Source organism: Nicotiana tomentosiformis, chromosome 9 (assembly GCF_000390325.3).
Source record: "Nicotiana tomentosiformis chromosome 9, ASM39032v3, whole genome shotgun sequence".
In the NCBI taxonomy this organism is placed as follows: Eukaryota; Viridiplantae; Streptophyta; class Magnoliopsida; order Solanales; family Solanaceae; genus Nicotiana; species Nicotiana tomentosiformis.
The window spans coordinates 102,484,538-102,493,383 of NC_090820.1; the positions used below are offsets into that span (position 1 = coordinate 102,484,538).

The 8,846-nt window shown below is 37.4% G+C and overlaps 1 long non-coding RNA gene across 1 annotated transcript; it reads left to right on the forward strand.

Moving 5' to 3' along the window:
- Window positions 1-5,425: 5,425 nt before the first annotated feature.
- On the forward strand, window positions 5,426-6,569 carry LOC138899617 (uncharacterized). The gene is made up of 2 exons (XR_011411362.1): window positions 5,426-5,633; window positions 6,318-6,569. It is a non-coding gene; the product is annotated as an uncharacterized lncRNA (long non-coding RNA).
- The last annotated feature ends 2,277 nt before the right edge of the window (window positions 6,570-8,846 follow it).

The window sequence follows — 8,846 nt, forward strand, 5'->3', positions numbered from 1 at the left end:
TTAAGTATTCTTAGAGTCTTGTAGACAGATGTCATGTACGTAAAAGATTGTATGGCCTTATCGGCCTATGTTCAGTGTACGAGTGGTTATTTTGGTCTTATAGGCACGTACGTCTTATGTATAAGTTGGTATCACATATTGTATTCTACTTATCTCACGGCAGCCTTCCGGCTCAGTTATCTATGATAGTATGACATGAAAAGATATGTTATATTGGTACTCGGTTGAGTAAGGTACCAGGTACCCGTCGCGGCCCATCGGTTTGGGTCGTGACAAAAGTGGTATCAGAGCAGTTCTGTCCTAGGGACTACAAGTCGTGTCTAGTAGAGTCTTGGTTATGGTTGTGTCGTGCACCACACTTATAAGCAGGAGGCTACGAGGCATTTAGGATTGTCACTCTTTATTCCTACTCTAGATCGTGTGGTAGAGCTCAATTATAAGAACTCAATTTCCTAAACTCTATCTCACTTATATTATGACGATACCTACATCCAGAAAGACAGTTTGTAAGAGATTGCATATGGCCGTGGAAGAGTTGAGTCAGAGGAACTTGATTTTGCGTCATGCTTCTGATGAGTAGATATAAGGTCTTCAGTAGATCATGTGTGTACTAAGATGTGTAAGCCTCTTGATAAGGAGCTTTAAGGCAAGAATATCTATCCACATTTATGGTGAAAGACCAATAAGAGATTCAGAAGATAAATACAAGTTTCAGCAAGCAAAAGAAGCAAGGTGAAGAAGGGTACAAGGTACCCAGTTAATGAAGGTTAATAGTAATTACAATTCAAGCATAGAAATGTAAGCATTCTGAGTTACTTTCAACAGTAACGGAGATATATACAATTGATCACACCTATTTCAGTTATGCCCTATGGGGGCTGGCATGTGTAGTTTAAGAGAAGGACGGGATATCAGGATCCGGATGGGGTTAGAGTAACCCAAAATGGTGAATGGATTATTTGTGTCAGTTGACATTTCTGAAGGATATTGCAAATGTGGTAATATATCTCCTTGTAAGACACCCAGATGTTGCACTTTAAAATAGTACAGCTAGATATGAGTACTACAAAGATAGGCACTGAAATCCTGGAAGGAATAAATATTATCTTAGTGTGGCTCAGGTCCCTAGTAAAGAAAAAATGTTAGGCAACCCAAAGAGCCCATGGATAGAGCAAGGGGAGCTAAAAGCAAAAGAATGTCTTGTTCGAGTTTTCAGAATAAAGTGATAGACATAGATGTTAGCAGAAAATAAGAAGAGGGTCAATGAAGCATTATGAGTAAGATGTGATGCATGGATGGCAATGGTAGAAAACAAAATGACAGTATTACAGAGTCTATGGTCAAGGGAAGGAAAAGATGAGAGGTGACAAGTCTTGAGACAGCAAAAGAGTATAGGCCATAAAGTCATACCCTCATTTCGAGAAATAAGTTCATGACTTTAACGTGATTACCAAAAGAAAAAGTTAGACCCCAGAGTAATAGAAATCAGTATGGGCTTGTGAACAAGATTTGATAATAGACGGCATCATGAGAATTTCAGAGATTACGTTCCGGCAATAATAGAATGTACGACAGAAGAATAACCTTTAAAGTTTATTCAGGAAGACGCTTCTCTAGAGCAAGCAATGGTTAAGCTTAAGGGACTGTATGTTCCAGTTATACTAAGTGTCACCCTCGCGAGTAAGGAATTTTCTATCCTTGGTACAGAAGGATTACCGCAAGGCGAGTAAGGGTTATTGATGATGTGAAAAGATGCCAAAGATGAAGAGGTAAAACATCTATAGGTAGATCGTCGTAGCTCCAACTCTTAGTACTCCCCTACAAGGGGGAATATGGAGTGATGTGGCATTAAGTCTGAATTAAATAGTTCTAGTAATTATGGAATGATAAATGAAGAATGCGATGAAAATAAAAAAGGAGTGAGCTTACACTTACCCAAATCCTACAGATATGCTACAATTCCAGAACATTATGCAAACACGACGTCAAGGAGAGGAAGTAAGGGTTTCTGTCCGAGATGTTATTGATAAATAAAGAGCCAGTGTGAGGCGTAAGTTAAGACAAAGGGAATAACCCAAGAGGGATTACGCGGAAGATAGATATGAGAATGGACCAACGAGCAGTTAGTAGTTGATTCAGGAAGAGTCTAGTTATGGCTAGACAAGAGGTTACAGATAAATCAACAGATCATGCAAGATAAAAGTAATGAACCCCAATATGGGGAATTCAGCCTCGCAGTTATGACATTGTAATACTTGAGAAATATTCAGATAGTAGTTGGGTAGTTAAAGGTACCGTATGAGTGTTACAAAAATAAAAGAAAATGCCACTAGGAAGACAGTCAAAACTTCTGTTCATAAGCAACCGTACGAGCACATGCATGTGAAGGTAAGTAACTACAAATAATTATAAATGAGGAAGGACATCAAAATTCTGTCGAGTATGCGATGTAATAAGCTCACGTCTTTACAAGAGTCAGAAGGTCCTCCCTAAGTACTACAATGAAAGACTAGCTGAGAAAATAATGAAGAAGGCTTCAACCTAAGCACGGTGACCTAAAGAAGAAATGGTCATGTAAAAACAGTCTCAGTACAACATTGTATGCATTCCATGAGAAAGTGGCACCTACCATGGCTAAGGAACGGGAAGAAAAATCAAAAGTAATATTCGAGAAAATATGAGATGCACAAAAATTCTGGCATGCATGGGAACTAAGATAAGCTAAGTATACACACAACAAAGGGGCAGAAGACCAGGAAAAGTAATAGCTTACGTTTAAAGGAAGCTCAGAGGGAACAAAAGGGATTATGCACTTAAGACTTTAGAGTGATATCCATGCACCATATATGTTTACATTCATACAACCGTAGTAGACTCCGATATAAGTTAAAAGAAAGAATTGAGCCTAGGGCATAGACAAAGGATTGAATTATCAGAAAGGATAAAGTAATAACTAATACTGTGAGCCACATATTAGAAGATAGCTTAAGCCTACATAAAAGCTAATCAGAAGGAAGAGGAAACTAAAGAGTTATAACAACAACGAAGTAAATCGGGAGTCTGATTATTGGACCCAGAAAATTATAGAAATCGTGATTGAGAACATTGCAGGATCACTCTTAATGTCAGAGGTATAAGAGAGATAGTACAGTAGCCATATTCTATAATGGTTTATGATAAAGTTAGTTAGAAGAGTACCAGCCTCATAATAAGTCAATATGAAGCTCCCACCGGAGTGTGTATGCACCAGAGGTGCAAGTATTATAATAGAGCTTCAAGTCGCGGATGTGAATTATACCTATGTGGAAGGGAGGTCATGAAAAAGATAGAAGATGTGATGCGAGATTTTAAGATAAGTAAGGTAAAGGTGAACAGCGTACAAGATACTCAAATGCAGAAGATCGTGAATAGTCCATACTTCGGATAGAAGGCTAGAATCGCTGGGATTCATTATGCAAGAATGGTAGCGTCGTCGTCAGTGGAATATCTTCCAGCCTATTGGTTCTAGGTATCGAGAGGCCTAGTCAAGAGAGTAAAGAAAAGTTTGAGACGATGTAATGTCTCGCTTGATGTTCCAGAGTAACACAAGGAAATAAATGGTTCAAGGAAGTTGAAGAAAGGTTGCGAGTAAAAAATAGATATGTGTAGGTCGTAAGCTAAAGTATGGTAAAGCAACAAGGCTTTAGGAAGACAAGAGCAAGGATAAGAAAGGGCGAGTGAGACGGTGATGAGAATGGATAAGTCCTCAAGATTAAGCCCATGAAAACAAGAAAGCTACTGGTTTCTCTAAGTTATATAAAGCTAAGTATAGCCTGAATGAACTCAAAGGAGTCTAAGACTAGTAGCAGAGGTGGAATGCTGCCCTGGTAGTAAAATGAGGGTGTAATTGTGATAGATAAAGGCTGACGTTCGGGGCTTCGATTGGGTAATGATTTGAAGAGGATTTCATGAATTGTATGGAATTAAAATACCCACATAAGGTAAATCACACTGAGATGCTATAAAATACGGTTATGGAAGTATAGTATCGCCCCTAGGTGGATCAGTCTAATTACTCCAGATGTCCCCGATGAGATGTGAGCCCTAGCGGCAATATTACATAGAAGGTCAAGTTATCAATGGTAGATTATAGATCAATATGGATGGATAAAAGTTATAAAGTATGAGATGAGATTAGGCCGTCATTCTTAAGATAAATAGTAATGAAGAAGCATTAAAGGACTTAGATTTATACATATGGGACAAGCAACGAAAGTAACCTCGAGTTATGGTATAATATGCCCTATCTAGATGCAGTAAAGTCATACGGATAGATAACTGGGTCTATGAAATGAGATATAGCAATATTCGTAAGTTCAACAAAGTATCGATCAAAGAACCTAAGATTACCTATAGATGCCCAGAGAGACATCTTATCAAGCTCTGTATATGCTTACAAATTAAGGCCTAGAGATTGGCTAAAAACTGAAGGAAAAAGGAGAGAAGAGTCGCATAGGCGCACATACAAGGAAAAAGTCGCACAGGCTGCATGACAGAAGGTAGAAAGAGTTATGAGATTGGAAGGATTCCGACCATAGACCGTGGTTTGAGAAAGAGGCCTAAAGGGGGTATTGCCCTGACCTTTGGATTTCTTCACAGAACAGTTGCCTAGATGGCAAGTATTTGCAAGAGCTATAGGTTATGATAATGATAAGTGCATCAGTCAACATTCGAGAATGAATGTTCAAAAGGGGGGAATGATGTTACATTCCGCATTTTCGTACGTTAAAGTTTCGTCGTAAGTTAATCAACGTAAGTTCGGGAATAGGATTATTTTGAAATTATAAGCATTATGCTATTTCAAACAAATGACGAGTAAATTCGTGAAGGTGAGAGGGTAAGCAAATCAAAGAAAATAAATTTCGTCGAAGTTTGACATTTTGGATAAAATACGACTCGAGCTAAAATACTCGATATTTATGGACTAGTTACACACAAGGTACTACATGGCCATGATAGTAAGGTATATAAAATGTGTTAAAAGTAAGTGGTATTGTAAGTAATTTGAGATAATTTCTAAATTATGGGGATAATTGATTAATGGTAGGGATAATTGTGGTATTAAGAAGGATTATGTGGATAAGGATATTCTTTTGGGGTTGCCACATAGCATTAAACCAAGCCAAAGTGGCAAATTGTCCATGATGAGTCAAAAAGACATAAGGTTGCCTTGATTACACGTTCTCCTTTGTATAATTTAGAGAATTGGACATAAGTCGCCTAATTGGGTTTCTTACTTGAATGCCATTTATAAGATATGACCAACAAGCTAAAGCCATGGATAATATTCCAACAACTTTTAAAAAATGGCTTATAAAGGAAGTGATTTGACAAAAATAAACGCATACAATCTTAAGAGACTTCCAACTAAGGGTCTCTTATTTAATACGGCTTGCAAAGATCAAAACGGAGGAATTCTCAAATGAATTCATATGAATTTCATAATGCAACAGCAGTGTGAGATGCAATTCGGAGAGAGCACGGTACAATATTTCTCAGGAATATCATACGTAGTTTCCCCTACTTCGATCCGCCATTACATATTTTATCGCAATCAACGTGTATTGGAGGGATTGTCAAAAAAATCAGTTCAGGTATGTTAAGGCTATCCCTTATTTTTTTTTGGCATGATCTATATGATAGGAACGAAACGAGCAAATGCACAAATTCTATAAATGACTCTATTAATAGAAATATTAGAGATGTTTATGTTCTTGAATTCCCATGTCTAATTATTCCATCGTCTGTTCATGGGTCTCAGAAAATACATAAGTTGATAAAGTTTGTTTCATGATATTAATCAGAGATATAATGGTCTTATGACGTTTCGAGAGATTTTATTGACGTACTTCTCATGCATTGCATGCATTTATGCATGTACATTGACCCATGACCAGATGGCGTTATATACGCGTATATATATATATATATATATATATTTATGTATATGGGATATGGAAAAAGGTTGCGACACCACCTGATCAGCTGGTATTCGTTGATGATTTGCCCACAGTGGCCGAGATGATATGATGGGATGCCTTCAGAGGCTTGATGATGTTATGAAGATATGTACCTATGTACGACATGACATATATACGCATATGCATGATATTATGAGTATTTCATTATTTACAGAGTTATTAAGACTTACATGTCGAGTCTTTTACTCCATGTTTCTCTCATGTCTATTATTTACTGATTTTCATTCCTTACATACTCGGTACATTATTTGTACTGACATCCTATTTGCCTGGGGATGCTGCGTTTCATGCCCGCAGGTCCCGATAGATAGGTCGTGATCCCTCCAAGTAGGCTATCAGCTCAACGGAAGATGTTGGTGTACTCTATTTGCTTCGGAGTTGCTTGTTTGGTTAGTATGATTTAAACGTGTATTGTTTGGTATGGCGGGACTCTGTCCCGACCTTTATAAAAATTATGTATTCTTAGAGTCTTGTAGACAGATGTCATGTACGTAAAAGATTGTATGGCCTTGTCGGCCTATGTTTAGTATACGAGTGGTTATTTTGGTCTTATAGGCATGTACGTTTTATGTATAAGTTGGTATTACATGTTGTATTCTACTTATCTCGCTGCAGCCTTCCGGCTCAGTTATCTATGATAGTATGACATGAAAAGATACGTTATGTTGGTACTCAGTTGCGTAAGGTACCGGGTGCCCGTCGCGGCCCATCGGTTTGGGTCGTGACACTAATGATACGGGAAATTACGACTTTAAATGTAATGTTAATCATGTTGCTTTGAGTTTATATATAGTTATGTGCATAATGATGTGTTATGAACCCTATGGACGGTCTATGAAATGCATATGAGTAATGTATGAATGAACCCTATGGACGGTCTAAGAAATGCATAGGTGTATAATATGAATAAACACTATGGATGGTCTATGAAATGCATAGGTGTATAATATGAATGAATCCTATGGACGGTTTATGAAACACATAGGTATATAATATGAATGAATCCTATGGACGGTCTATGAAACGCATATGTATATAATATGAATGAATCTTATGTATGGTTTATGAAACGCATAGGTGTATTATATATGTGATCCTATGGACGGTCTATGAAACACATAGGTGTATTGTATATGTGATCCTATGGACGGGTTATGAAATACATATGTGTATTGTATATGTGATCCTATGGACGGGCTATGAAACGCATACGTGTATTGTATATGTGATCCTATGAATATGCTATGAAATACATAGGTGTATTGTATATGCGATCCTATGGACGGGCTATGAAACAAATATGTGTATTGTATATGTAATCCTATGAACGGGCTGTGAAACGTATATGTGTATTGTATATATGATCCTATGGACGAGCTATGAAATACATAGGTGTATTGTATGGAATCCTATGGACGGTCTATGAAACACATAGGTGTATTGTGTATGGAATCCTATGGACGGTCTATGAAACACATAAGTGTATTGTGTATGAAATTTATAGGTGTACGGTATGAATAAACACTATGGATGGTCTATGAGACGTATAGGTATATAATATGATATGTGAATACTATGAACGATTTATGAGATGCATAGGTGTATAATATGATATGTGAATACTAAGGACGGTATATGAAATATATAGGTGTAAAATAAGAGAGGGATATGGACAGTCTAGTGAGACGCATTGTTAACGCAGACAATAGGTGCCACTTTCATTGCCCTTGTTTGCACATGTCGTTACATTTGCATTATATTTTTTATCCCATGCAAAAATCATATGGCTCAATTGATCCCAAAAGAAGTTCAGAATGATGTAAGTATACTAAAACTTGAAATGTGATTCTATGGGATGTTTCGTAGTTTCTTGATGTACTTTACTTGCCTCTTATTTGAGTTACCGTATTTTCACATGTTGTTTTGTCTGCTTTGCATACAAGTACTATTCTACATATATTCACATTCCTTTTTTTGGGGGCGCTGTATTTTTTAATGGATACGTGTATACTTTTACAGGATGATATGGATCTTTGATAGGGATCTTCTTCGCTACTCGGCTTATGGTGAGCCTGCTACAGTTCCAGTGGGTGTTTGGTTCTAGTTCGTTTATGTATTTAGGTATCGAATATCATAGAAGATCCATGTACATTGTGGGTCATGTACTTAAAGTTTTGAGTTTTGTCATGTATTGTGTTCATAATTATTTATAAAGCTATGTATCCATCATGAAGAGAATTTTAGGTCATTGAGCCAAATGCATCCAATTTGAAAGTCAAGATCTAATTATGTTATGGTAAATCATGCATGAGTAATGATGAGAGGTTGATGGAATGTAGGCTTGCTTGACCGGGCTATTCGGTTGAGTGTCAGTCGCGCTCCCTGAGGTTAGGGCGTGACACTAATTTAGGAATGAATTATGATTAATTGATTGAGCGGACAAGAGTGAGCTGCTCTAGTGGTGAGCACCCTCCACTTTTAACCAAGAGGTTGTGAGTTCGAGTCACCCCAAGAACAAGGTGGGAAGTTCTTGGAGGGAAGGAGCCGAGGGTCTATCGGAAACAATCTCTCTACCCCAAGGTAAGGGTAAGATCTGCGTATACACTACCCTCCCCAGATCTCATTAGTGAGATTATACTGGGTTGTTGTTGTTGTTGATTGAGCGAAAATCCATATTGGTGTTTGTGACATAACCAAGTTTTGTTTATGAAAGAAACTGTAATGGTTCACATGGACATGTGCCTTTTGTGTGATGCTGAAATTTTTCATACAATTAGCAACTTAGCATGTCAGTTGCGGAAGAAAAAAAAACTACAAAAGAAATTG